This window comes from Austrofundulus limnaeus, unplaced genomic scaffold (assembly GCF_001266775.1).
Source record: "Austrofundulus limnaeus strain Quisiro unplaced genomic scaffold, Austrofundulus_limnaeus-1.0 Scaffold1412, whole genome shotgun sequence".
NCBI classification, from domain to species: Eukaryota; Metazoa; Chordata; class Actinopteri; order Cyprinodontiformes; family Rivulidae; genus Austrofundulus; species Austrofundulus limnaeus.
Genome location: NW_013953814.1, coordinates 11,614 through 19,507, shown reverse-complemented (window position 1 = coordinate 19,507; position 7,894 = coordinate 11,614).

Sequence of the window (7,894 nt, the reverse complement as noted above, 5' to 3'; positions counted from 1 at the left end):
AATTACTTTACAAGTGGTGTAATCCTTTGTTTTTGTTTCCTCCTTGGCCAGGGCTTTTAAAGAAAATCTTWGAATTATGTAAAGTTTGAAACCAATCACTCTTTGAAATGTGCTATTTTGCAAACAATGATTTCAGGACACACACCTGATATTCACTCATTGTTTCACCTAAGTATTCAATATTAAGTGGTCATAATGTCATGGCTGATTTATGTAGTCGTGTCTTTCTAATTTACATTACATGTGAGGAAATGTAAATAAGCCAATACGTTTTAGTCCATTGTGAAAACAGCTGGTGATTCTCAGTTCAGTGTGGTTTCTAAGTTGACAGCTGTTTGTTTCGTTTGTCCCTGTGTTGGTCTTTAATAGACCGGTGACCTGCCCGGCCTGGTACCCTCTCTTTTTCATCAAAACAGCTGCAGTTGTCTCCAGTTCTCTCCTGACCCTGGGCAGAATAGAGCAGGTATAGAAAACGAGTGAATGAAATTGTTTTAAATGAGGTATAGATGGAAAGGAAGAAGGTTGGGTGAAAAACATATGAAGGGCAGAAGGACTTTTAGAAACTGAATGAATGTCATGATGCAAAAAGTGAGTCACTGAATTTGACATCATATAGAAGTGAAAGTGATAGAATAGTGCAGCATTTATAGCCCTTCCACCCAGTAATGAATACATGAGTGTGAGGAAACARAATTTTTGTTAAACTTGCACAAAACTTTCATCAAAATAAAAGTCAACTTACAGAATGTATGCTGCCTGCGAAGGTTTATCTGTAATGTGTTTATGGAAGTAACGCATATTTGTAAAGATAAATAACGATTGTAAATGTTCATTCCTTTCTTTTGATCAGTGCAAATCAGATGTTTGAGGGACTTATGTGCTAAATGCCTCCTGAAGCTAAAATGGTTTAAATAAAATAAACAATTTAAGAACATCCAAAATTATTCCTATTTGTTGAGGGAAAAAACAGTTATTTCACAACAAAACCTATTGGATCTTTTAGAATTGTCCTGATTTTAGTCACTAGATGGCAACATTGTCTTACTGAAGACAGATCAAAAGTTTCTCCTGTAACATAGAAATCAGAACACTTTATTGATCCCCGAGGGAAATTACAGTTCTTAACAGGTGCAACTGTTCAAGTAAAATAATTGGAGAATAAAAGTTAAGCAAACTAGAATAAGATAAAAAATATAAACACTCTGGAGGAAAGCAGAATAAACATATTTATGGACATAAACAGTATAAATAAATTGAAAATGAAAAAATATAAACAGCATGTTTAGATGAAAAAGGTTAAGGTTAAATCTGAATGTTAAAACAAAATGTGGAAACTTGTTATTGTTTAAAACAAACAAACAATTGTTTTCCCTAACAGAAACTAAACAAGGACAGAAAAAAAAAACTAACTGGGAAAATCTCTGATTCATCATGAATTCTCAATGGATATTAATTTTTAAACTTTTTAAGTTGCATCATAAAAAAAGTCTAAGAAAAAAATGGTAAGTACCAATAAACTAAAAGAGGTGGTTTCAAACTTCATGGTGTTTGAAGAACAATGGTTCTTGGCAATCAAGCTTATACTGTTGTAAAGGATTATAATCTCTCTTTTAAATGGAGCTGTATTTGTAAGGAACATGCATTTGTGGGATGAGCATTACAGCTATGTGGATTGCACACATGAAAAACTTTCCAAACAGCTTATTTTGCTGTTGTAATTGACTCTTGTTTTAAGCTGCTGGTACCTCCAGGTGCTGCCAATCATGTGTCCGCAATAAGATGGATTGCCAATAAGCATCGATACAACAAATAAATAATCTACCAAACACAAATGTCCAAACTTTTTTGTGCTAAGTATACAAATTTGTGTATGGTAGGCAGTTGTTGGTTTGAGACTTTTTGTGTAATATAATACCTATTACTCTATTACTTCAAACAACATGTTTTCTTCAAAATTATTTTAAACAAACACAAAATTATGCTAATTGTGCTTAAAAATTGAAGAAGTTGCAGCTGCATTGTTTTTTCTATGAGCAATACAAGCAGTATAAACAATTTCTGACTTTCAGCTTGTTTCTGTGAGAAAACCACCAGATATTTCTGTAAAAACTTTGATCATGATGTTATTAAGTGAAAAGATTTCTCCATGACTAAACTTGTCCAACAGAGGGCAGACATGTACTGCAAAACTCTTTAAAGGCTTCCAGTAAGTTTCACCTAACTCACTATTTGTGCCTTTACATAGGATAAAAACTGAACTGCTTTCATTAAAGCTGTGTATTCATTGTATAATCATTATGTACACAGTTTGGCTGGGCAAGAATTTTGGAATTTGTACGATATATAATGTTGATAAACTGTTGTCTTGAAGACCATTTTATCACCAGTGTCTCTCCTTAAATGTGAACAAAACTAAACTAAATAATAGTAATATGTTTTATGGTAAAAATGCAATTTTAATTCTAATTAGTCACTATTTCACTRTGAGTTAAACTTTGCCACTCCCAGCTCACCTTTCTGAGGTCTCTGTACTCCAAAATGATGAGGATTAATTATTCAGCAACAATTAGCGTGATGTCAATAGTAATTGCCACAGTTTCACCGCTCCTCTGACCCTAAAGCGGTCTATTGTGAGACCGATATGCTCCTCTCATGTTAAAATTCACCATTCCAGTCAAGTTGCTGCATGAGTCATTGCCGTTGTTTGCCTGAACTGTCTTTGTCACAGATACACAGTAGGACAGGCAGGCGTGACTGAGCTCTGGTAATCGACACTAATGTGTAAAAATGTACACTCGTAAAATAGAGCAGTTTCAGGTAAACAGGAACTAAACGACTGCAAAACAGATAAAAATGGCATGTTTTCTTCTAAATAGCTTTGAACATTTTAATAAGAAATGCTGCACCCCAACATTTAATTTGTTTTACTTCGCAGGAAAACATGMAATTTATTGAAAATTAAATGAAAAAAAAGTGTTTTCAGTGAGTGTGAGATAACGTTGTCCTAACTGAAACCAATAAATAACATACAGTATTTTAACTTAGTAACTGTTTTGTGAGAACCTATTTTAATAAGACTCAAAAATACATTCTCAGAGAAGTTTATTTAATTGATGACTAAAACAGTGACAGCATACAATTATTTTAGTGAAACTGCTATCTTTTTAAAAATTTTACAAAGTTTTGATACAGAAGTTCAATCATATTTTCTGTTATTTTGAATTTTATAATTCTACCTAAAAATATGACACTGACACCAGTGTCATAGGCTGACAAATAAATAGCTGAAATTGAAATGAGAGCTATCAGGCGACAAATCTATTGGAAAAAACAAAACAAAAAAAGTGGGTTAGTGAGCAGCGAGGAAAATCAAAATCTGAAATAAAACAATAATGTGCAATTTGTTTTCACACATGATGTGCAGCTAATGATTGAAAAAATATATATTCCGTCTTTTATATTTTCATTGATTCTCATTTTAAAATCTTTGATTCCATGAACTTTATGTGAAAGTGGCTGAACTTAGTGTGAGATTTACAGTTTTCTAATTGAATTTTGCTAAACAAACAAAAAACAAAAAGCAAAACAAACAAACAAAATAAATGATATCAAATGTATCACCACATATTATTACATATTTAAATAAAGTTAAGTTATAAAGTTAAGTTTGTGCAGTCTGACAGTAAAAACAAAGTCCACAAGCTTTTGTAAATAAATCAAACAAGCACAGGTTTATGAATAAATTATAAGTACCGGTAAGGCTACTACTATGTACTAGGTACTATGTTCATGTTATGAATGGGATGTTGGTCGTTGTTTCTGTCCAGCAAATATTACYATAAATACTGCAGTGTGGATTGTATCGATGTGGGCTAAGCTTCCWGTCTTTGTCTCTGCTCTGAACTGGATGTCGAAACATCCCACCATGGGGCCAGAAGTATTGATGGTGGTGATAAAGATGTAATAATGTCATAAAGCCACAGAGGACAAGGAGCTGTAAGAGGAGATTGTCTCAACAGTGTAACCAGTGTAATCAGTCAGCAGGGTGAAAAATGACGAGGCAAATGTGAGTAGACAGAAATGGGGAATAAAACATGGAGCTGACGAAGGCTGAAACGACGAGTTACAGGAAGAGGGCAAAGGTGAGCAGCTCTTGGAGGGGATGAGCCTGTCGCCTTTCCTGATTACAACCAATAGGTCTCAATTTCACATGACAAGCGCAACTACTCATTTCAGGTAGTGTTTTTATAAGAATCAGTGGTGGGCTTATCGTTCCACTGGGTTTTGTAATACTGTTCTAAGAGTAACCTCTACGATGAAAAATACTTTTTGTCTTTTTCTTCTGCCTTTTTTTTAACTTACAAGAATAAAGTTAATATTTAAACGTTTTATTTAGTTTTTTTTGTAATATTTTCAAATTAGATTGTAACTATCCTCTATAAAGACTAATAAATATATTTTACCTGCTGCACAGCTTTCAGCCTGTAGACACTAACTTTTATTTGAACCTGCATCATATTTTTTTATCGATCAAGTTATTTTAAGTGATTGATTTAAATGAAGTCTTGGAAGTTGAACTCTTAGTGGGCTTAACAGGCAAAATCATTGAAATCCCTGCCTCAGTACGCCGATGATTTATGCAGATAAGAGTGAAGGCATTTCTCCTCCCAGAGCTGGATGGGTGCCCACTATGCAGGAGTTTATCTGGCACACATGTCCCTCCCTCCATATTTCACTTCTGCTTCTTCTCTTTCCTTCTGATAGCTTTATCACTGCGGAGGGGTCAGATGCTGACACCAGCATAAGGGGCGCTTAAATCGCTCTAAACAACATCGATCATSGACCCTATAAAATAAGCTTCATGGCACACACACAATACCCCGGCCTTGTGCTCAGAAATGCTTGTAGATCATAGGGCCATTTGACTTGAGAAAGCTATTTTTCYGATGATATGTTGAAGTTTCATAAGAGGAAAGTTCTGATTTTGCCCTAATCCGTCTTTATGAGTAATTTTTGCTACAGACTGCATGGGAGACCTATCACTCATCAGGAGTGATGGTTTGTGGGTGACGAATGACAATAGCTTACAGTTCTACTTATTGATTAAGAAGGTTGATAAAAGTAAAATTATTTAAATGGCTAAAAAATGTTTCATAAATGGCAAAATCRTTGCATTCAAAATTCAAATGCTTGGCAGATAAATCAGAAGAACTGGATGTTAAAGAGAAAGAACTGACTTTAATCATTGTTTTTATATTGTGATATGTTGCTTATATGGTTTTGACAAATAAAAACGAATATTATGAAGGTACTGGATACATAAATCATGGAGTATCAGGCTCTATATCACTAAATTCTGCTCTCTGTTCAGTATTTGTCTAGTGCCAACAGATTTTAGTTGTTAATTAAACGAGATCCAAGGCAAGGAAAAATGCTCTGTCATGATTTGAAATATCTTTCTGGTTTTGACATTCCCGAAGCCCTGAACAAATGTTCCTTATGCTGTCCCCATCAAGAGGGCACTAAGGCCTCTGTGTTCCACTTGCAATATTAAGCTTTCTGGACCAGCTTGTCTCTGTAAAGGTTAAGCACAGCCATTAGCGGATATATGTAATACGTTTGACAGACATAGATCCGTCAAATGAAAGGTGAACTTTTGCAAGATTTGATAGATAGGCACACTATATCTATTCAAATTCCAATTTATGTTAAACATTGTGATCCTGAAAGATTCAGACATAAAAATGTTGTAACTAAGAAGCCATTACTGTTTATTTAATTCTAGTATCAATTCCATTGATAAGATAAAACCATAAATATATCATTAGATCAACTTAGTTTGCAACAGCAAAGTAAAATAAAATAAAACAAAAAATCCAAGAGAACCATGTTCACCTAATCTCTCTCTCTCCTCCTCTCTATATAAATTAGAGAAAGAGAGAAAGAGAGATCCATTAGATCAGTTATCAGATCTATGCATCTCCTATAGCTTTACCTCTCTGAGGTTATAGGAACAGGACAAGGGTCCTAGAATATAAATCAAGAGGTGAAGCAAAATGTATCTGAAGAAGCCAAAAAAAAAGAGAGAACAATCAATGATCCAGAAAAGAGAAATTATTGTCTCAGCCCATCACTTAATTTCTTTAAAAGCCTTTTGAGAAGTCAGAACTGCTCAGTGTGCATTCACTGAAGTTAACACTCTTGGTATGCCATACAATTTAATTATTAGGACATGATTCATTCAGTAAGTGGTCACCCATTCAGTGGGACCATTTATGGGCCAGCTTATTCTTTACAGCTCAAGAATCCTCCTTTTGGTCAGTAATCACTGAACTGTACAAATGTAATTTAGATCCTTGATTGAGGAAGAGATTTTGCTAATTAAGAGTTTTTGTAGAGTGCATAATCATTTTGGCTGGCTATTCATCAGGAACAATGTGATGATTAGACCTCGTGGCGGTCCAAGAGCTGCTCGTCTTATCCAAAGAACGATACGGTCTCCTAAAGAATCTTTTACCACAACTAATCAGGGTTTGTAGGCCAACAAATTTTTATTTTATGGTGTCGTTTTCAAACTTCATATTTAAATCATAGAACGATATTATGCATACAGTTCAAATAATTTTATAAAAACATTTCTGATAGTTAAATGCAATTATCTTTGATGTACATCCTTTATACTTAAAAGACAAAACAAATGTCATTTAATATTTTATTTTTTATAAACATACATTTGCTCATTTCAGTCTAAAAAGTTCTGTCTAATCTCGAAACTCAGTGTTTATTTACAAACTTCTGATGCTGGTTTTATTAAAGAGAAGGCAGAAAAACATTTCTAATGTTAATCTCTTCATGAAAGTCATATCATTAGGTGGTGTGACTCTGCACTAGAGAATTAAAAATGGTCCTTTCTATTTAATAATCCTAGTTGTCACTTTAGTTTTGAATACACGTGGGTAGAAGAGAGAAGTGGCTCTTTGTGTGTGAATACCTCGTAAAAATAATACCCTTCATGTTCCCAAAGTCTGGTCAGGAAACCACAGGCTGCCCCCTCTGGTTTTCAGAGTAATAACTTTAAAAATTGTAAATCACATCAGACACAGACAGCAGGGGAAAAAAAGACTGGAATGAACAAACAATCAAGATGTCCACCACCTCATTTCTGGCCACACTTCAGACCTCTAAGAATCATAAAAAGATGATCAGATAAAAACCTCAACAACTCTACAAACCTGACCGTGAGTTATTGCAGTAAAGTACAAAAAATAAAATAATAAAATAAATGAAAGTTTACATCTCATTGTTGCCAACATTTTACCTAAGGCTTGTAATATGTTCTTGTCATTCTGTGTTGTTTTTAAACACATGCTCGCTAACGAAATTAAAGAAAAACAAAGAAACACCAAATTTACTTGAAGACATGAGAAGATTGTAGAAAAACAAAAGACAGAGTCAAAATCAAAGTATTTTAGAGTACATCACAAGACCTCTAGTTCTATTTATGGCTTTTAACTGAAATCTGATTAACAAAGACATTTTAACCAAAGTGACTTGGAGGAGAAGTGAGGAACGGGGAGGAAGAACAGACACTTTCATTAAATCACCAATCGATGCCAGAGCTCCTCAGAGACCAACGAACTGGAATAAAAGCAGCATCAAGATGGCGGCGGTGGCGGCAGATGAATGTAGCTGTGCAGTATCGCTGCAGGAAAATGCATCCAATTTGGCTTTACAGGCATCTGCAGGTCTGTTTTTGACCAAATTTACCTCAGCTTTAGTGTTGCTGTTACTCTGTATGCTACATAAACAGAAGATCAAAGACGCAAATGATCATTTTCAAAAAACAACAGCACACAAGCGTGCTATGGTGTGTATACAAGCATCGACCATAAGT